Source organism: Moschus berezovskii, chromosome 4 (assembly GCF_049115385.1).
Source record: "Moschus berezovskii isolate FMDL1 chromosome 4, NW_MosBer_1.0, whole genome shotgun sequence".
Classification (NCBI taxonomy): Eukaryota; Metazoa; Chordata; class Mammalia; order Artiodactyla; family Moschidae; genus Moschus; species Moschus berezovskii.
The window spans coordinates 11,081,910-11,104,885 of record NC_142463.1 but is presented as its reverse complement, the minus strand read 5'-3'; the positions used below and the strand labels follow the sequence as shown (position 1 = coordinate 11,104,885).

General features: G+C 40.8%; 1 protein-coding gene across 4 annotated transcripts in view; it reads right to left on the bottom strand.

Annotated features, from left to right (window-relative positions):
* THRAP3 (thyroid hormone receptor associated protein 3) overlaps window positions 1-20,511 on the bottom strand; it is a 74,039-nt gene extending 53,528 nt beyond the window's left edge. For 2 of the 4 annotated variants that reach the window (XM_055403874.2, XM_055403879.2), the window contains exon 1: window positions 20,387-20,511. The gene's annotated coding sequence lies outside the window, so the exon portion shown is untranslated. Of the gene's footprint in view, window positions 1-19,795; window positions 19,849-20,386 lie in introns of all 4 variants that reach the window. The other 2 variants (XM_055403875.2, XM_055403877.2) reach the window with 2 other exon arrangements.
* Window positions 20,512-22,976: the final 2,465 nt, after the last annotated feature.

Here is a 22,976-nt window from a genome sequence, read left to right as displayed (position 1 = left end):
ATGCCTTCCAAGTAAAAAATATGCTCAATTAAAATCATATACTCATGGATTAATATTAGTATTGGGCAGGACCTATCTCTGTGAAAAGAAACTATCAAAGATGACAAATGTAAACTCTCAGTACATGTTTCATCATTAACAGATGAATATTTGCCACTAATTTTGATGAGTTAACTTTGGATCCCAATTAAGGGACGCGCTATCCCCCCAAAAGAATCCCATTCTTCTCACTAACACAACTGTATTATAAAAACTGTATTCAATTTACCTAATTGTTTAACAGTCATTTAGTGCAAATGCCCAAATAAGAATAAACCCTTAATAAACAGTAATTCTCAAAATCACAGGGTCTCAAATGGTAGAATACGTCCCTTTTTAAAATACTATGTCTAATAACGTACAATAATGCAAATAAAATTAGCAATCAATCAACCTAGAGCAATTTGCAAAGCACTAACCAACAAACTCAGTGGACATGAATTTAAGCAAATTCCAGGAAATACTGGAGGACAGAGAAACCTGGCGTGCTGCAGTTGATGGGGTGGCAAAGAGCTGGACACGACTGAACAACAGCAACCAATAACAAAAGAAAAGGAAAGTGAAGTCGCTCAACCATGTCTAACCCTGCAACCCTATGGACTGTAGCCCGCCAGGCTCCTCAGTCCATGGGATTTTCCAGACAAGAATACTGGATTGGGTTGCCATTTTCTTCTCCATCTTCCCATCCCAGGGATTGAACTCAGGTCTCCCGCACTGCAGGCAGACTCTAACTCTGACCCACCAGGGAATCCCGTAATAAAAGACACATGCTCTAAAACCAGATTGCCTATATACTGATTTTCACACAACCAACCAGTAACTTTGAGATCTGTGATAAGCTTCTTAATTAAATCTCACCATCTCTGTTATCTGTAAAGCTGGTTCCTACTCTAAGTGAAGTGAAGGTCGCTCAGTCATGTCCGACTCTTTGTGACCCCATGGGCTATACAGTCCATGGAATTCTCTAGGCCAGAATACTGAGGGGAGCCGTTCCCTTCTCCAGGGGATGTTCCCAACCCAGGGATCAAACCCAGGTCTCCCACACTGCAGGCGGATTCTTTACCAGCTGAGCCACAAGGGAAGCCCTCCTACTATAAAAGGTTATGAAAATTGAATAAATTAATATGCATAAAGTTACTAGTACTTACTAGCACACCATCAGTACTCATAATATACTAGTCAGGGCAATATCAAGGTGACAGTTAACAGACAAGACTTCAACTAGCTGGTATGGGTAGTCACATGGTTGTTAAACAGTTACATTCTCCTAATAATTCAGAATGTAGATTTATGGCAGACTCAGAATATAAGACACATACATCTTCAAAATCTCGTAAAGACGCAGAACGCTCTGGAAAGAAACCCAAACCTATACTTGATTCCAGGCTGAATGAGCATGACCCCTAAATGACACCAGTATTCTGTGCCCCAGGTTCTCAATTTACAAGAGCAGAGAGTAATCAACATGCCATCTGTGTACCCGACAGTTCCTACCTAGACAGGTGGTTTTTAAAATCTTGCTCTCAGGCTATGCAAAAGTGCCTCGGAGCTAAATAGTAACATCTCATCTGAATCCTCTGGCTTATCCAACATATAAGACTGCTTGGAAAAAAACATCTACTTTTCCAGATTTTCTTTATCATATTGTAACTTTTTATAAGCTTTCACCATTTCCTTACAACTTCAGCCTCTATTTCCTTGAAAAATAATAATAATAATCATGTACTACTACTATTTTACTCTTGAGGACAAGTACTTGATTAAACTCCTTTCTGTATCCCCAGTGTTGAATGACAAATGAGTACATATTAATTACATAACGTGGCTTTTACTATGGTAAAATATATATAACACAAAACACACCTGTGGCATTCAGAACATTCACGTTGTTATGTGACCACCACCAGTGTCCATCTCCAGAACTTTTTCATCTTGCAGAACACAGGCTGTGTACCCAATTAAAAAGTAACAAACCCCACCACCATTCTATCAGTACTCTGTCTCTATGAAGGTTGACTACTCTAGATACCTTATACAAGTGGAATCATATAGTACTGTCTTTTTATATCTAACATGTCACCTAGTGTGTCTTCAAGGTTCATCCATGTTGCAGCAAATAGAGTTTTTAAAAAGGGGAAAATGAGCAGAATCATTTGCCTGAGCAAACTAAATGTTTAATTCTTCTTTTTACCAAGTTTTTTCATTTCAGTAATACACGCACAGTAAAAATTCCAAATTCTACAACAGTACATAATGAAAAGAAGTCTCCTTCCTAATTTCTACCCTCCCTATCCTCAACTTCCAGTCCCCCTCTCAGGTTTAATTTTTCTAGTTTGGAACACAACCACCAACCATATGTTGCACATGTTGCCTTGCCTTAAGGAGGTCCTACTAGTAAGATACTCAGTCTATTACAACTGGCTATTACTCTGTTCTAAAAATACTGATATTTCTTACTAACGCACATATATGGAATTTAGAAAGATGGAAATGATAACCCTATATACAAGACAGCAAAAGAGACACAGATGGATAGAACAGTCTCTGGGACTCTGTGGGAGAGGGTGAGGGTGGGATGATTTGGGAGAAAGGCATTGAAACATATATATTATCATATGTGAAACTAATCGCCAGTTCAGGGTCGATGCATGTTACAGGATGCTCGGGGCTGGTGTGCAGGGATGACCCAGAGGGAGGATAAAGGGAGGAGGGAGGTGGGAGGGGGGTTCAGGAAGGGGAACTCATGTACACCCGGGGTGGATTCATGCCAATGTATGGCAAAACCAACCAATGTAATATTGTAAAATAATTAGCCTCCAATAAAAATAATAAAAAAAAGAAAGTGAAAATAATAAATAAATAATAAATAAAAATACTGATATTTCTAAAAACCCAGGGATCAAACTGGCATCTTGAGTCACTCTGCATCTCCTGCATTGGCAGGCGATTCTTTACCACTGTGCCACCTCTAAAAATACTAACAGGGAAATTCAACTGGTGATCCAGTGATTAGGACTCACATAGCATGGGTCCAATCCCTGGTTGGGAAACTAAGATTCTGCATGCCATGCAGCACAAACCAAATTAAAACTAAATTAAAATACTAATATAAAGATCCAAAACAATGAACATAAAAAATTCCACAAGCACTTCACTGAGTTAACATTCACTGAGTGCACCCAATGGATGTTGTCTCTGCGAGGCAGCATACTGAGGCAGGAAAGAGCACAGGCTCTGGGGTCATGTAAAAACTAGTTTAAAGCACTTTGACTTTTTAAAGTCTCAGTTTCCTGACCTATAAAATAAGGGCAACACTATCTCATAAGCTACTGTAGTGATTAAATGAGAAAAACATCTAAATCATAGTACAGTGCATAGTAATATAGCAAGGACTCATATAAATAATAGTAATATATATAAGTTTTTAATAGGTAATTGTCAATATCCTTCACTGGGCACTGTGGAAAGCACAAAGATAAATCAAAAAACTTGCTTCCTTCCACATACTTATAACACAACAGAGCAGTTTCCCTCTGCTCGGTATTATTATTATTATTCTGCCAAGATCCTGGTGCTGATAACGCTTTCAACCGATGTTTATAACTTTCATGACTTACTTCTAAATATCACTAAAACAGTTATTTGTAAAAAAAAAAAAAAAAAAGGAGTTAACAATTGTGACTTAAGAGTCTAAGAATAAAGAGAGCGTTATCATCAGACCGTGTAGTTAGTGGGCATGCACCCAAGGCAATCTATAGCTAGCTTTAATCAAAGAGCGAGAGTTCTGTGATTGAGAGACCATGGTCCACTCCAATCTGACCTAGGAGCGTATCAGATTTAGAGTCACAGAGCATTAAGAACTGGAAGCACACATACAGATCATTACCTAGTACAACCCTAGTCTTTACAGAAGAAAATTAAACCCAGAAAAAGATCTGCGCACGAAGATGAGGCAATACTAGAGCTAAAGGCCTGTGGCTCTTGGTGTGTTCCAGTTCTTTCCACATCATCATGCTACCCTGTACCTGTTAAAGAACCTTAAACTATAAACTTCATCCTGTCTGCTCTAATTTCTTATTTTTCTTCCCAGTTACTTACTATCTGAGCTTCCTTGGTGGCTCAGACAGTAAAGAATTTGCCTGCAACGCACGCGACCTGGATTCAACCCCTGTGTCAGGAAGACCTCCTGGAGAAGGGAATGGCTACCCACTCCAGTATTCTTGCCTGGAGAATTCCACGGACAGCGGAGCCCATGGGGGCTACAGTCCATTCCATGAGGTCGCAGAGTCGGAAACTTTACTTATTATCTGGGGGGGTAAAAAAATTTCAGTGTGTTTTACAAAAGCTGTCTTTCCTAAATAATCTTATTATTTGGCTAAAACATACTCTACTAGAAGTTATGAGGGATGCTAAATAAGAACAAATCTGGACTTCCCTGGTGGTCCAATGGTTAAGAATTTGCTTGCCAATGCAGGGGACACAGGCCTTGTCCAGGAAGATTCCACATGCTGCAGGGTGACTAAGCCCGTGTGCCACAACTACTGAGCCCCCACACCCTAGAGGCTGTGCTCCACAAGAGAAGCTACTGCTATGAGTAGCCCCCACTCATTGCAACTAAGAAAACCCCCGAGCAGAAACGAAGGCCCAGCACAGCCAAAAATAAATTTCAAAAAATAAATAAATCTAATCCACTGAAGGTTTATTTGAAAGGAAATTTCAATTAACAAATATTCAACTTTAATTTTTTTGGCCCTGCCATGCAGCTTCAAGATCTTAGTTCCCCAACCAGGGAGTGAACCTGGGCCACAGCAATGAAAGCACTGAGTCCTAACCACTGGACCTCCAAGGAATTCCCCCAAAACTCGTTTTAATTTTAGAGTTGGATAAGTGGATGGTACATTCAGAGTGTATCTTCCACAACTGCTTAGTTTTAATTTAAAAAATTATCAAAAATAGTTCATTTGATTAACAACCCATTTAGCAGAGAGCAACAGACCAGGATGGTGTGTGAGTGGTAAAGAATCCACCTGCCAATGCAGGAGACACAAGAGCTGCAAGTTCAATCCCTGAGTCGGGAAGATCCCCTGTAGTAGGAAACAGCAACCCACTGCAGTATTCTTATCTAGAAAATTCCACGGGCAGAGGAACGTGGCGGGCTACAGTCCATGGGGCTGCAAAGAATCAGACATGACTGAGCATACAACTGACCAGGATAACTAACTTCTAGATGGATCACATTTCCTCTCATCTGTAAACAAGCAACAAGAAAAGAGACTGCATCTGATGCCTAAATAATCTGTTGCAAATATTTGTGACATTATTCTAGCATCAAATTCAGGTATGATCATGTCCAGCTGGAGAACCCACTAAGTAAATTCACCCTCAGAGATTTTCTTTCTTATTATTTTTTTAAACTATAAACCAGAAGCTACCAGATTTCACACAAAGGTCAAAACTACTTTCCAAAGTACTGCGAAATTAAACTTCTTTTCGAGCAAACTCAGAAATAATCTTATCAGCAATTCTGGAAATCTACCCAAGATGCCCATATATATTCTGGTTCTGCTAATTTTATAAACTCACAACTGCTTTGCAAATTTGCTGGTGTTAACCTAACATCAATTTACAAACACCTGTAGGGAGAGCAAGCCTCTTTTTCCCACAAAATGCCAAATCCCAAGGCCACCAAGCCACTCCTAAACAGTTTCTCACAAAAATGCATCTTATTTCCAGAACACTTATAAGTGTTCACCAGAACTAGCTCTATATTCCTAAGTTTAACCAGGAAAATAGATTACTGTAACCACAAGTCCTACTAAGAGAACTATGTCACCTGTCAAAGTGATTCCTATAAATGGAAAGTTCCCACTGAAAGATTTAATTCAGCTGTTTGACTAATGCCATCCCTGACTTAACAATCCTGCTTTGTATTCCCTGGAAATCTGGTTTTAGATTACATTGATATTTTTTCAATTTCTCACGCATAAAGTTAAGAAAGTTTTAAGCCTGGCAAAAAGGTATTAAGACCACTACACAAAGTATAAAGGCCATTATACAAAGCCCATAAACAAGTCAGGACTTGAGATTCAGAATATTAATGAAAATTAAAACCAATAATATGGAAAAAATAAAATTAGACCCCTATATCACATTACAAAAAAAAAAAACCAAATGGACAAAATATATATATAAACATTAAATGCGAAAAGCTTTAAAACTTTTAAAAGAAAAATGCAAAAAAATATTTGTATGAATTCAAGGTAGAGGATTTGAAACACGATATTTTAAGTATAAATATCTTAAGTATAAAGGTAAAGATTGATAAACGTTATCTATATGCTTTAAGCAGTCAAAACTACGTACTAGGAGAGTATACTTGCCATACATATAAACAAAAAATTAAAATCCAGACTCTAAATAACTTCTACAAATCAATAAAAAAAAAAGGCAAAAACTCGTTTAAGTAAAAAAATAAAGATTAATTTAGTAAGTATTTATTGAACACCTACCATATGCCAGCACTGTGCTTGGCACTAGAGATACAACACTGACAAAAGGAGAAAGTCTCTCTACCTTGTGGTTGGTGGGGTAAAACATACACTCAAGTAACTATATACTGTACGTCAAATGACGATAAATGCTAAAAATAAAGTGGATAAGAGAATGAAGAAGACACTCATTTTCTCTACTAATCAGACGAATACAACTTAGAACTAAAATATTTCATACCCACAAGAATGGCAAAAAACCTTAAAGTTTTAACAATTTCGTGTGGCATTAAGATGTGTACCAACAGAAATACATACACTGGAAGTATAAACTGGTATAATCCCTCTGGAGAATAATGTGAAGATGTACACAACCCATGAACCAGCAGCAATTTCCATTTTAGATGTAAACCCTAGAGAAATTTTCCCAAGTAAACAAAATACATGCAAGAATATTCCTGGCAGCACTGAGTATAAACAAGAAAACACGTTAAGTAAAAGTGGCACATTCATACAATGAATACTAACACAATAGTAAAGAGCACACATACCATGAATGAATCCCACAAACATGTTTAAACAGAAAAGTTACAAAAATAAACTGGTGTCAAACAATTTACATGACATTTAAAAACAGAAAAAAGCAATACTACATTGTTTAGGAAAGCACATATTTTTAACAGAAATCTAGAAAAATGAATAGATGTTATAAATACCAAGTCAGATGAGAGGCTGGAGGAGAGAACAATCCTAGAAGACTCAACTATGGTGGTAAAGCTTTATTTATTAAACTGATCTCTTAAATACACAGGTACCAGTTGTATTATTCTTTGTATTTTTTGCATGTCTTCAGACTGCATACTTTACAAGCCTAAGAAAAAATGCTGTATAATGCTGAACACTGTAGTTGTGCTAACTTCAGACTTTTTTTCTCAGTCTCTCTCCAGAGGAAAAAAAAAGACTGATATAATTCTCTATAATAGTGACAGAAAAGTACAAGTATTCGCACATACCCCCACAAGCTTCTTAGCTGCACACATTTAGATTTTTGCAAACAACTTCAGAAGACTGAAATAGGACTTATAACGCAATGCTCTTAAGGTTAAGTCAAAGAAACAACTCCACAATGAAGAATAAGCACATGAAAGTATATACTAAGGGTAATTCCCTGGCAGTCCAGTAGTTAGGACTCCAAGCTTCCACTGCAGAAGTCCCAGGTTCGATCCCTAAGACCCTGCAAGTCACGTGGTGCTATAAAAAATGAATAAAATAATCCTTTAAAAAAAAAGTGTACAATGAATTTAAGCAGAGCAGTTAAGAGTAAGAATTTTACAAACATGTGACCAACATGGATTAGAATCCTGTCTCCACTACTGTGAAGGTTTGAACACAGTACTGATTCTCATCTAAAAAACAGATGCCCTGATCTAATAAAATTATCAAAGAATTAAAAAAAAAAATTATCAAAGAATTGAATTAATGTATGCAAATCAGAGTATGTTGTATTCTAAAAAGGTGGTATGAAAAATAAAAACAAGAAAGCTGGATAGGAACAAACAACAGCAGATAGACTCAACAATAAGAACTTCATTTTCCCAAATTGCTTCAATAAATCAACATTTTACACTTCATTAAGGCTCTTTCCTTTTCCCCCAGTAACATGCTTACATAACCACCACCAAACAACGAATTAAATCCTTGAAGATATTTCCATTTCCAGAATTACCTTCAAAAAAACTAATCTGATACACAAATATCTGTCCAATACAAAACAGAGATCAGACTAAATCCCTAGGATTTTATTTAATCCCACATTAGGTCCATTTCAGGTGCTGACTACTCGGGGAGAAGAAAAAAAAAAATCACACTAAATGCTGCTGCTGCTGCGTCACTTCAGTCGTGTCCGACTCTGTGCGACCCCATAGACGGAAGCCCACCAGGCTCCCCCGTCCCTGGGATTCTCCAGGCAAGAACACTGGAGTGGGTTGCCATTTCCTTCTCCAATGTGTGAAAGTGAAGTCGCTCAGTCGTGTCCGACCCTTAGCGACCCCATGGACTGCAGCCCACCACGCTCCTCCATCCATGGGATTTTCTAGGCATGAGTACTGGCTAGAAATGAGTACTGCCATTGCCTTCTCTGACACTAAATGACTTATATCAAGAAACATACAGTCAAGAGACTTTCCTGGCAGCCTAGGTCCTGGTTAAGACTGAGTGATTAAGACTCCTAACGCAGGGAGCATGGGTTCGATCCCTGGTTGCAGAACTAAGATCCCGCATTCAGCTCAGCAAAAAAAAAGAAATATACTCAAGAAAAAGTTGTGAACATTTTCCACAGGAAACTAGATTATTCAAGAGTTACTATATATAAAGCAGAGTATTATACACATAGTGCATCCAAAAGGTTTATCCAGGACATAAAATTTTATTTGAACAGTGTTTTCCTACACACAAAGGAATAATGGCAGAAAGATGAATCCCAAAAACAAACCCCATATCCCTACAGCCTTGAAAGTGATATTTAATACAGAACAAGGAAACCAAAGATCTCCTCAGAAAGCACCTCTTACTTCTTGTTTGAAGCTTCAAAGTTCTAGGTTAGTTATTATGACAAGATCAGGCGAGAAGAGCAAGGTCAAAATTCCAGATTACATATAAATAATATATATATATGTAATATATATATATACACACACGTATGTACATATGTGTATATATACATAATATATGTAATACAAGTTACAGCAAATATATACTTTTGACCAGCACACAAAATCTTAGGGCTTCCCTTGTAGCTCAGTCGGTAAAGAATCTGCCTGCAATGCAGGAGACCCGGGTTTGATCCCTGCGTTGGGAAGAACCCCTGGAGAAGGAAATGGCAACCCACTCCAGTATCCTTGCCTGGAAAATCTCATGGACACAGGAGCCTGGTGGGCTGCATGGGGTCACAAAGTTCATGGGGTCGCAAAGAGTCGGGCACGACTGAGCGATTAACACCTTAATCTCCTAAAAATCACAGCAATGCCTGAGTCGACAACCTCAAAATTAATCTTTCACTCACATTCATGGCTCATGTATGAAAATTAATGGTCAGAGCAGGTTATCAGATTTCATCAGGAAGCCGCTCTTTGGGCTAACCATGTTAATACTTTTTTCATTAAGTTGCCTTCTCCCAGAACTTCCCTGGTGGTTCAGCAGTTAAGAATCTGCCTTCCAATGCAGGGAACTCAGGTTCAATCCCTGGTCAGGGAATTAAGATGCCACAGCCTGTGATGCAAAAGCCCTGAGCCACAACTACTGAGCCTGTGCACTGCAACAGAGACCTAGCACCACAATGGAGACTCCATATGCAATTAAGACCCGACAGTCAGATAAATAATTTCTGTTTAAAAGAAAACAAAAGACAAAAACCTGCCTTCTCTCAAAGAGAAGATATTTCAAAAATATTTTTAAAAGATCATAAATATATGACAAAGCACTTGCAATAATTAAATAACACTTTACATAAAGTGTTTTATGTAAAGTGTTATTTAATAATAACAATATTCTTTTAATAAATTTTGGATTCACTGCTTCTGAACCAAGAGTTTAACAATCTGTTGAAGAGATGGTTCACTACAATGGCTAAACTCAAACAGCATTCAAAACAATTACATTTGAGAATTTTTAGTGCTCAGTTAACATTGTTCACTCAACTGTTGACACAGCACTAACCTAACTCCATCTGTGCCTAAACTTACATGAGACAGAATTTTCATCACTTTTACATATCCAAACCATTCAATAACCATTTAGCAATAAAAGAAATGATGGTACGTGACTATGCCAAGTTGCATAAGATACTCAATTATGTAATTTTTCATGTTTTCTTTATATTAATGTCAAAATATATATACTGTAATTCCCTTGAAAGAAGGTAGGAAGGAAGGTGTATTTTCATTTTAAAGATGGAAAGATACAAAAAGTTAGGCAAAGGAATTCCTTGGCAGCCCAAGGATTAGGACTCTGCATTCTCACTGCCAGAGGCTCAGGATCAATACCTGGTTGGGGAACTAAAATTCCACAAGTCACAAGGCATGACCAAACAGAAATAAAATTGTTTTAAAAAAGCTAGGCAAATATTATCTATTGTGAAACACATTTTCTGTCATTTTGTTTGCAGCAAGGTAAATAAAAAAGCCTGTGTCAGCTTGTGGATTCATCTCCATTTATTCTTGAAAATAAATTTAAATATTTAACTCTGGATCTAATAAGCCTGACAAAAACAAAATGGATGTTTTCTTATGTGAAGTTAAAGTGAAAGTCTCTCGGTCGTGTCTGACTCTTTGCGACCCCACAGACTGTAGTTCAGGTTCCTCCTTCTATGGAATTCTCCAGGCAAGAATACTGGAGTGGGATGCCATTTCCTTCTCCAGGGGATCTTCCTGACGCAGGGACTGAACCCCAGTCTCCGGCACTGCAGGCAGACACTTTACTGTCTGAGTGAGGACTCTCCTCATTTACTGCAGAATCTTCTCCTTGGACCCTTACTCTGAGCAATACAGCAGCTGCCAATAGTGGAAGCTTAGAGTCAAGCCTAGGTTCAAATCTTCTCTCTGCCTAAATTAATCTCTTATGACTCAACTTTGTCATCTGTAAAACAAGAAACCCTTCACTTACCTTGTAAAGTATAGGGTTAAATGAGATAATACATGTAAAGTGTTTAAAAGAGCATCTAGTTTGAAAAAAACTCAACACATAAAAGTTCTTAATATTTCTGTTCTGTTCTGTTCAGTCACTCAGTCGTGTCCGACTCTTTGCGATCCCGTGGACTGTAGCCTACCAGGTTTTTCCATCCATGGGATTCTCCAGGCAAGAATACCGGAGTGGGTTACCATTTCCTTCTCCAGGGGATCTTCCCGACCCAGGGATCGAACCCGGGTCTCCCGCATTGGAGGCAGACGCGTTAACCTCTGAGCCACCAGGGAAGCCCTCTTAATATTTAGGTTAAGCTTATACCCAGGTTTGCTTAAGACAGTCACTTTACACTTGCTGTTGCAGTGTATTAATAGCATCCCCTCTCTCAAGAGAATCCTGGTTCAAAAAGGTAAATTATATGGTCACAGAATTAATTTGACAAAAGTCCAACTAAGCCCACCAGCCACAACTAGAGTCTGTGCGCCTCAACAAAAGATCCTGCATGATGCAACTAAGACCCAAACCACCCAAATAAATAAAGCTTAAAAAACAAAAAAGATTTAAAAAGCAAAAAAAAAAAAAAATCAATCAATTCCAGTTGCTGATTAGTTGTTTCTAAAGTGAAGAAAAGGGACTTCCCTAGTGGTCCAGTGGCTAAGACGAAAACTTCAGGCTCCCAATGCAGGGGGCTAGGGTTCCATCCCTGGTCGGAGAACTAGACTCCACATGCCAAAACTAAAAGATCCTGCATGCTACAATGAAGATCTAAGATCCTGCGTGCCACAACTAACACCCGGCACAGCCAAATCAGTATTTCCTTTTTTTTTTTAAGTGAAGAACAGAAACTTTAATAGGCTTAAAAGATAGCATTCTCTCTGCATTCTAAACAAACCCATGTGGGCTAAGAAGTAAAGAATGTTTAAATATTATGAAATTGGTGACACATAAAAGACAGCCAAAGCCCAAAACTCTTTGTAAAATCTAAAGGGAAAGAACTGTAACTTCTCTGAGGTCCCAACTATCTTATGCAGAAGTAATGCTGACAAAAACATGAAAAGACAAACTAAATCAAGTCTCTCCAACAGAACTTTCTGAGATGAAAATATTCCATATCTATGCTACTCAAAAAGGCAGCCACCAGTCACACTGCTGCTACTGACCACCTGAAATACGGCCACTACGAAAACCATATCATCTGTTTAATTTTAACTAACTCAAAGTCAGCTAGCCACACATGGCTACTGGCTACCGAAATGGACTGCGCAGATCCAGACCACAGATCACTTTTTTCCAAAATAATTCTTTTTTTTTTCCAAAAGAATTCTAAAGTTCAGTACATACTTAAAAACAAACACTGACTAAGGAGGAAACTTTTTGAACAGAACAAAAAGTATCAGTTCTGGACATTTTTCTACACATGGTATTATGTCAACAAATATGGTTCTCTAAGCTACATCTCTTGTTCTACCTAGCATTTCACTGTATAAACATACTAGAATATAAACAGTTCCCTGGTGTTGTACATTTAGGTTGCTTTTCATTTTTCACTTAATGTAAGTAACACTGCAATGATAATCCTCATCTTTAAGGATGTGTCCAATTATTTCCTTAAGATATATTCCTAGAAGTACAAATACATCCTGCTGTTCTCCTGAAAGGCTACAGCAACTTACATTGCTACCAGCAGTACTTGAGAAATGTCCATTTCCCCACATCCTCACCAACAGTAATCATCATATTGTTTCAAGACAGAAATCTGAGGGGAAAAAATGGTATCTCCTTGTTTATTTATTTAATCTGGACCTCTTATTTTCATGTGATTCGTCAAAATAATGTAATTTTCAAAATGGCTAGCCAACTGTTCCAGAACTTTTTACTGAATAACTGAGTTACCCTTCCCACACCACCCTGAAGTACTAACTCTGTCACACACTCAGCCCTTACCATATGCTATCAGCTGAGGGCTATGGGTGGTTCCCACTGTTCTTTCAAGGTTAGTTTTCTCCAAACAGCAAACAAGAAATCCATCTTCTATATATAACAAAGTTAATTTATTGAATCCCTACAATATGCTCTGGCACTGGGTTAACCATCTAGCCATCACAATAATCCTTGTTGGAAGTAAATAAGAGATTTCCATTTTCATTTGAAACTGAACAGATACTGAACGGTTAAGCAACCTGCCCCAGTCCCAGTTTAATAAATAAAAAACCACCACAAAAGAAACTTCTAATAAGAATCAAGGACTTCCATTTATCATACATTCATCTGGTGGCTCAGTGGGTAAAGTGTCTGCCTGCAATGCAGGAGACCCAGGTTCGATCTCTGCGTCGGGAAGATCCCCTGGAAAAGGAAATGGCAACCCACTCCAGTATTCTTGCCTGGAGAATCCCATGGACAGAGGAGCCTGGCCGGCTACAGTCCACAGGGTCGTAAAGAGTCAGACATGACTGAGCGACTTCACTTTCACTTTCATCTGATAAAATCAAGGCAGCTAGGTACCAGAGATCACCTACCTCCATGAGCATGCCCTATTAAATAAATATTGCAACCGAAAATATTCTGCTATAAGTGGAATAGAAAATATTCCTTACCAAACTACTTTCATCCTGTATGTATCCTCCAATACTAAACAGCCTCCACAGCAAAAAAGAAAATAAGACAACAATCAAATACATTTTCTTCCTCATTCTCTACTGCCATTTCACATAACACTACATTCAAGTCCACTAGAATCCCCTCGCTGGTTGAATGATGAAACAATTCATGCTTGCTAAAGGTAAAAGGTCAAATGTGACAAATAAGCCCAAATGTGACAAGTAAGACAAAACAGGTCACATGTGACAAATGAGGCCAATATAGAAATAAAGGAAGAGAAGAGGTAAGCTAAGCTCTACATTGTGAACAAAGACAAAGCATTCACCATCAAGCGGAGAATCAACATATCCCCTTCCAATTTCCCAGGAAAACAAGAGGAATATCACAAACAATACACTTGTAATTTAAGTCCATCTGAAGTCAGGCTTTAAGCATAAGCTTTCATAATAAACCAAAGACGTTTATCTCTACCTCCTCCACATCCCTTATCTTAACTATTCAGAAACATATGGAAACCGTAACCACTAGCCTAAATAAATGGCACTGAAGTAAACTTTCTCTTTCTACATTACACATTTCTGCAATGTCGATTTTTATCAAGAAGAACGTATCTGTAAGCAGGGAAAACAAAATTGAAGACGACTACCTGCCCCACTAGGGGTTTGTAGGCTGCACCTTGCTTAACCAAACCCTGGAGTAGGGGTAAGAGAGCTTCAGGGAACTCGATGGATTTTATCTTTTTAACAGAGAACTGGTAAACAGAACCCCAAAGTACAAAATATCAACTCAGCACCTCTAAAATGGGGGTGGGCTATTCAGAGCATGGTCAGCTCAACCTCTTTCTAACACCTGAGGTACCTCCCGTCCAATCTGTACCTGGCTAACTTTACCAAAAATTCAAGGAAAATAATCATTATCACAACCTACTGATAGTTAATTCAGTTTTACAGAACAGCCTTTACACGATGAGTTTTGAATACAAAATTTTATAAATCAACTTTACAACTCATATACAATATATGTACACATTTTAAGGGTACAGTTCAGTGAGTTTTGACAAAATATACCACCACAAAATAAACACCACCCCAACTCAATGAAAGAATACTTTCATCATTCCACGAAGTACCCTTTTGCCCCTTTGCAATCTCACCTATCACCATACATATTTACATAATCTGAGTAAGCTAGAACTTGGTAATGGGAGCACTTCCAGAGACTCCCAGTCAGCCATCTATTCATTCCCATTTTAACTCATCCTCTATTTACTAAGCCTCTTTCATTTAACAGAGAATGTCTTGGTGTGGGAATTCAGCAGTGAATCAAACAAATCCCTGCTTCACTACCTAAAGAGGTAAAGATACAGTAGATGAAAAGTAAATAATATAATGTTCCACAGTAATGATGAAGGTTGGATAGTGTTTGATGAGTGGAGTACTATGATTGATAGGGTCATCAAGGAAAGCCTCTATCAGAACCCTTTCCAATGGGAAACATACATACAAACAGACATCAAAACTGCCAAAAAGGGACTTCCTTAGTGGTCCAGTAGTTAAGACTGCACTTCCACTACAGGAAGTGTGGGTTTGATCCCAGTCAGGGAACTAAGATCCCATATCCTGCATGCTATGCAGCCACACTTTATTACATCTGAAACAAGAATTTTTTCTATTAAAAAATTTGCCCATTCTTTTATTGAACAACCCCATTCTGGCACCTGACCAACTTCCTGAGTCTTCATTTTTAAAGTTTTTTTCTGATAGCCCATAGTCTGGGAGCCAAAGGTTTTAGTCAAGACTCTAAACACATCCTTCAGATACAAGGGGACCATCTTCTGGGAAGCCCTAATACAATGCAGAGTCCTGCAGTGAAGAAATCTCTAGGGTAGCTTCACAAAGCACTCTATGACTTCCTCTATCAATCCTTTATGTATCCTGCCCTTATTATTAAAACTGAGAAAAAGAAAATTGAGTTATTAACCTCTCCAAAAAACAGATTACTTCAAGCAAAGTGACAGACTTCATAAATGCACATATTAAACACACACACACTTCTGCCTCAAAACAGGAGCCAAAAGTCTTCTAATTAGACATTCAGCAACTTCTCTTGGCGTGGCTGTCTGTCTTCTGCAACAAGCCAAGCTGTGCAGTTACTGCATTCCAGATGCTAAAAAGCAAATCAGGCAGAACAAAAATGAGGACACTGCACATGTGCCAGCTAAAAAGGCATGGGCAGGGGTCAGATCAACGTCTTTGCTTTCTAAAAACCCTTGGGTTTCTTCAGTTTGTAAACAAAACAATTTCATATTTTGGGCCCTCCCTTCCCACAGCACTGTTCCTTCTCCCTCTTCTAAAGTTACCTAAAATTTCTTTTTTTTTTTTAAGAAGAAACAAGTAAGAAATAAAGCACCAAGACAAAAAGAAAAAATCTTAATGGTCCCTCAACTATAAAAGATGAGTGCTGCAAACAGAAACATGGGTCCGTGGCTGCCACATCTGATTTTTCAAAGCAGCCTGAATCTACATTTTTACATGAAATCTCCCTGCTTTTTAACGTTGACAACAAATTGAAACTTACAACACTGTATGAGCCAAACAAAACACATCTGCTAACTGGATTTAGTCCATGAGCCTTCAGTTTTAAATCTCTGTCATGAAAAGAAAAATACATGGTTCTTTCAGTGGTACAGCTCTAACTTTATACCCTGTTTCCAGTAACACACTATCATCCGAAAAATACACTACAAAATATATGAACATACATCTGAAACCCGTTACAAGGAAACCAAGAAGAAAACGATCTCACTCTTCACACACTAAGGTGCTCCATTTCTACCACTAAAATAGGAACTGTAAACAAAACTCCATAGAAAAAGGGACTTCCTTGGCAGTCCAGTAAGCATGCTCCCAACGTAGGAAGCATGGGTTCACTCTCCGGTTAGGGAATTAAGATCCCACATGCTGCAGGAGACACAGGAGGCGTGTAACCCCTGGTTAGGAAGATCTCCTGGAGAAGGGCATGGCAACCTGCTTCAGTTTTCTTCCCTGGAGAATCCCATGGACAGAGCCTGGCAGGCTACAGTCCATAGCGTCACAAGGAGCTGGACAGGACTGAAGCAACCTAGCACACACGCACCCATGCTACACAGTGCAACCAAAGACAAGTAAGACTGCAGGGGGAGTGGGGGGACCAACCAAAGAAAACAGTAGGAATGAATATAGATTTCTGTGAAACTGAGCTCATTAAGTTCAGCTTCCTCAGTATGTGCATCCACCCATTAAGTCCTAGACAAAAAGAAACTAAAAGTTGATTTTTTCTATGGCCCGGCATTTAACTCTGATTTGAAACAAACAACAACAAAAAGAGAGTTCCTGGAGAAAGTCAATCTTTGAGAAAGATACCCACAACTCTTAACTTTCTTGGTAAGCTGTGAGCAATTACTTTTTTATGGGTTATAAACCTGGATTACAGACTCTAGAGAACTGGTTCTTAAACTCAGACTCTAATGAATGATGGAAGATAACGACCCCTTGAGAAAATGCACTCCCTCACAAAAATTTTCGAGTCCATGAGCCCCTGTAGTCCATAGACTACTGACTAAGAATGTCTTTCTCTGCTGCTGCTGCTAAGTCACTTCAGTCGTGTCCGACTCTGTGTGACCCCTTAGACGGAAGCCCATCAGGCTCCCCCGCCCCTGGGATTCTCCAGGCAAGAACACTGGAGTGGGTTGCCATTTCCTTCTCCAATGTGTGAAAGTGAAAAGTGAAAGTGAAGTCGCTCAGTCGTGTCCGACCCATAGCGACCCCACGGACTGCAGCCTACTAGGCTCCTCCATCCATGGGATTTTCTAGGCAAGAGTACTGGAGTGGCATGCCATTGCCTTCTCCGTGTCTTTCTCTAGAGAATATTAAAAGAACATAATGAATCACTTTGCTTCTTCCCACCAATGCACTTTCTCTTTCCACGCCCCCTCTCAACTTCAGTCAACTATCACCTCCAGGCAAAATCAGTACAATAACCTCTTAATTGATGGTCCCCACAATCAGTTTCCACACCCCTGGCAAAAATGATTTTAAGATGTAAATCAGAAGGCTTCAACGGCTTCCCTAAACAATCAGCTCTCCAGCTCTTCTTTACCTACTCTCCTCACTGAAAAGAGCCACAATTGGCCTCGTTTCAGTTCCGAAAGCACACTAAACTCTTCCCATCTTCTAGTTTTGGCACTTACTGTTCTCTCTACCTGAATGCCTCCCTTGACACCTCTACTCTTACCAAAAAGAATTTCTCTGACCACCCTTAGGTCTCTCCTTTTTTAGTGTCTATGGATTTCCCTGCATGGTACCTCCACATCACTTTTCTCAATTTGTAACTTATTTGCTGTGATTTCCCCCACTACCTTGTAGGTTCCCGAAATGCAAGACCCCTTCTGCCGCATATCCCCTTGTACTCCCAGAGCCTAGCAGAGGGGCCGGTGGATGGCAGTTTCTCAAGCACTATTTATTGTATCAATCAAATACTGAATCAGTCTTAGATGTTTACAGGATGAGGGTGTGAAGCAATCCATCAAAATCTCATCTTTGAGAGCACTGTGTATTTTTAATTGGAAAATAATTACAACACTGTGTCGGTTTCTGCCACACATCTACATGAATGAGCCATAGTATGTGCATATCCCGTCCCTTTTGAACCTCCCTCCCACCAGAAAGAACAAGATTAACCACACTCCTTCAATCTAGGTTGTCACTTGGCCCAAGAGAAACAGGGTAACACCTCAAGATTCTTGGTGGTTAAATTTAACTATTCTACAAAAATTAGTAAACCTTAGGTTTTATGCTCTCAGTCAGCCTCATCCCACCTTATCTCGGTGCTAATCTCAGAAATAACTCCAAGCTTCCTCCCTTCAATTTCTCAATTACAATACAGGACGCTCTGTAATGCCTAATTTCACTGGCTATGCCAAATCCAAAAAGTATCTGGACTACCTATGCTAGTAAAGAAATATGCTAGAAAACTACTACGACCGCTGCTGCTAACATGACTGTTACCACCACCACCGCTAAAACTAGACCGCACATAGCATGCAGACTAAAAACATCAGTCTCCAAAACCAGAGATCTTTCACTGGTGCTAGGAGATTTAAAACACAAAAAGATGGAACTGCACTGAATACAAAGTCTTTTAGTTAAAACAGTTCCTTACAGAAACTTCACCTCTTCTACAAAATACAGTCAAGCCTAAATGGCTGTTTTTTTATACTGCTAAACTGCGTACACTGCTTCACAAACTTCCCAGCCGAGAACAAACTAAGCCCAATTTGTTCCACAGGTTGTTCATGGTAGCAGCCAGCTCTGGCTCTTTAGCAGGCTTCTACATAATGATACAGGCTGTCTAGATAACAGGACAGGCTACAACAGACGGTATAGCCACTAATAAGAAAAGGGACCGCCACCTGAAAGCGAAAAACAAAATGACAGTGTGATACATGTCTCGCCACTCTGGGCCTACACGCTATAAACCCTAAAAGAAACGATAATGATAATAGTACTTAATACTCAGGAGGTAATAAGCTAAGCGGTTTTCAACTTACCTCACTTCACCTTCACAGTAACCCTATAAAGTGATCAGTGTTACTCTTTGCTATTTTGCAGATTAAGGAAACTGAGGCACCTGAAAGTGAAGCCCCTCGACCAGAAAGCAAAAGCTAGCAGAGCCAAAACTTGAACCCAAGCAGCTGGCTCCAGGTTCCTTCTGTTATGCTGCCACCAAAAGTTCCATCGTCTCTTTCAGGCCAGGCTCCACCACTCTGAGGCTTTTCCTTCAATCCAATTAACAAGCTCCTGGTAAACACTCAACTAACACGGATGGCTTCCAACTTCTGGGCACGGGTGCTACTCGCCAGTTTCTGCTGCGATACTTCACCCCTCAGACTTCGAAAGGCAAACAGAAAGGCTGATAAAAGTTGCTTGGGAGCTAAGAGAGGTGAAGGAAATTACCTTATTCAAGCGGAACACACGCCAATTACCACAGGAACGCAGGGCGACCTCACCTACAACCCGAGAGAAATGAAAGTGGACGCATAAATGTTCCCGTGACTGATAAATTTGGACTATGCCTCCTCCGGCCACCAGGCCGAAAAGAACGGAAGAGGTACCAACACGGAGTACCAGCCACATGCGCCCTAAAAGAAGGCAGATCCAGGCCAATGGAGATGGGGGGGCAATCAAGAGTTCCGGGAAAAATCTAAATAATAGGGTTCACCCCAAAGGAGTGTGATTAAGCAGGGAGATGGAGAAAGGGGAGGCTTTCTTGCAAGAAAGAAAAAGAGCTAGGAATTGCTCGTGAGAAAAGGCGGCCCTCAGCGTCGGGAGCTAGGCCGGAGCGAGGGGAAGCCCTGAAGGGCGGGGAGGGGGAGGAGCCGGAGCGAGCGGGGCCCTCTCTGAAGAGGCCGGGGGGCAGGCGCGGGGGAGCGACTCCGCGCCAGGCCTGCTGGAGACCCTGAGCCAGCGGCCACAGAGAAAAGAAAAAAGAGGAAACGGCTGGAGTCAATTGAGCGGCCCTAATTCCCATCAGGCTCCCTCACTCACCTGGGCCCACCGCAGCGATCGCAGCTGCAGCCTCGCAACGGCACAACCGGCCCGAATCTCGCCCCCGCCCGATAGCGCGCCCCACGTCCCCGCTCTCAGACAGCGGCAGCCTCGGCGTCGCCCCGCAGCCTCCTGGGAAATGTAGTCCTAGCTCCCGCCTTCCTAGCCAACTTGACAGTCTGTAGAACTACGTTTCCCATAAGGCAAGGCGAACACCGGGCCCGCCGCTTTGCGTCACGCGCCAGCTTGTCGGCCGTCACGTGAGCTTCTCCGTTCCATCCCCTCCCCCCGCCTGGGTGGCCTGAGGAAGAAGGAGGGAGGTGGACGGAAGGGGCGGGGGCGTTGCTGACGCCAAGGCCCCCACCATTTTGGAACCAGCCTGGAGCGAGGGCCTGAGCCCCACCCACTCCCAGCCTGCCTTAGTCGTCGAAAAGTCTGTGAGCTGGAAATCTGCTTGTCTGGCTTTCGTCCTCTGCCGTGCCACTTCTCGCGTCGTGACCTTGAGCAAAGCTTCCCTCTCTGAGCCTCAGTTTCCTCCCCTGTGAAATGAGACTAGTAATTTCTACCTCACAAAGTTGTTGCGAGGTTCCGACAAAGTCAGGCACGTGAAAGCCTCTAGTGCCCTGAAAGTGAGACTAAAAATGCATTTTTTTCTTGTAATAGTGTGTTCCTGTGGAGACCCAGAAGTCCGGTGGCAAAGCGCTTTCCAGCCTCGTTTCCGCCACCGCTGGTCTCGATTCCCACGACAATGGCAGCACAAAAAGATGTTTGTGTGTCCTGTGAAGCTTGTTAAAGTGGATGCCCTCACCTGTTGAACCAGAAATTTACCATGTGTAACTTTGAAATCTGCATTATAAACTGACCTCTCCAGTGATTCTCATCTATATACAAGTTTGAGAACCAGGGCATTTATCAGGATTTTTGCACAGGCTGGTTTGCGCTGGAATTCTTGCCCTACTGAACTACAACCTTTAAGGCTTATCTCCGTATCCCCTCTTCTGTGAAGCCTTCCAAATTTACTAGCTTCTCATCTCTTGTCTTCCTGCAGTACCTTTCCATCTCATAATTAGCAAGGGCTGTGTTTGTCTTCCCCACCAGACTGTGAACTCTTTAGAACAAAGATGAGTTTTGATGGATTTCTGCATCCCCAGGGCAAAGTAAACAAAAAACGTGAAAAAAAGATATTGAAGGAATATGTTCTGCCTATGAGAAAAACTCACCAGGCTAAACTCATCTCATGGTGCCACGTCAGCCCTCACACCCTTACTGGCCCCAGGGACGTTCTTTCCACACTGCTCTTTTTTTACTTCTTTGAGCATTTCTTGTAGGCTGCTTTCTGGGTAGTATGTCTCGAAAGGATCTGATGTAATGTCATTTTCAATTCACAGATTCTGAGTGTCTACTGTAAGGTTATGCCTGGTGCAAAATACTAGGAACACAGCGGTAAACGAGGTAGATAAAAAAATACATAGTCATTCCTCTTGGTTTCCAAAACACCTCTGTGCTGGATCTCCTACCTCTGCCCCTTCCCTGGCCCAGAAACTTAGCTCACAGTTCCAGCCTCCTCCTCTTCTTCTCATTCAACCTCTCTCCCTGAGTGACTTCTCTCCTTAAGTGATCTGGCACACTCAGGTAGCTTTTACAACTCTTCTGTGCATTTTTACTCCCTTATCCAAGTGTTAGCATCAACTCAGTTCCAGATGTTTGAGAGTCACCATACCCTGACTTCTCACTGGTATCTCAAACTGAACCTGCTGAAAACTGAACTTTCTTCAAAAAGCATTACCTAGTTAATTGTTCAGTTAACTGTTAATTGTTCAGTTAACTGTTTACAGATTATTCTCCACTAAGCTTGGGGCTCCTCACAAGGAAATGAATAGGGACTACCCTGGTGGTCCAGTGGCTAAGATCCAGAGGTCACCGTGGAGGGGTTCCAGTCAATCCCTGGTAAGGGAACTGGATCCCACATGTTGCAACTAAGACCCGGCCGCCAAATACTTTTTTTAAAGAGGAAGGAACACCGTATGACTCCATTCATTTACTAAGCACCTACTATGGGCTAGGCCCTGTGCTCGAAGCTAAGGAGGAAAATAGTAGACAAAATAAACGTGGTCCCAGGCCTTCCCTGGTGTTCCAGTGATTAGGAATCCACCTGCCAGTGCAGAGGATATGGGTTTGATCCCTGCTCCTGGAGGGTCCCATATGCCATGGGGCAACTAAGCCTGTGGGCCACAACTACTGAAGCCTGCTCACCTACAGCCCATGCTCTGCAACAGGAAGTCACCACAATGAGAAGTCTGAGCACCGCAAAGAAGAGCAACGCACTCTCCTCACAACTGGAGAAAGCCCGCGGGCAGCAGGTAAGACCCAGCGTGGTCAAAAATACAAATTCTAAAAAAAAAAATTCAACTTCCAGTGCAGGGACATGTGTCATACCCTTCTCCTCCTGCCTGGTCAGGCAACTAAGATCCCACATGCCTCGAGGCAACTAAGCCCATCTCTGCAACAAGAGGAGCCCATGAACCAAAACAAAAACCTAGCCAAAAAATACGTTTATAATATGGTCCCTGTCTTCACAGAGCTTCCTTCT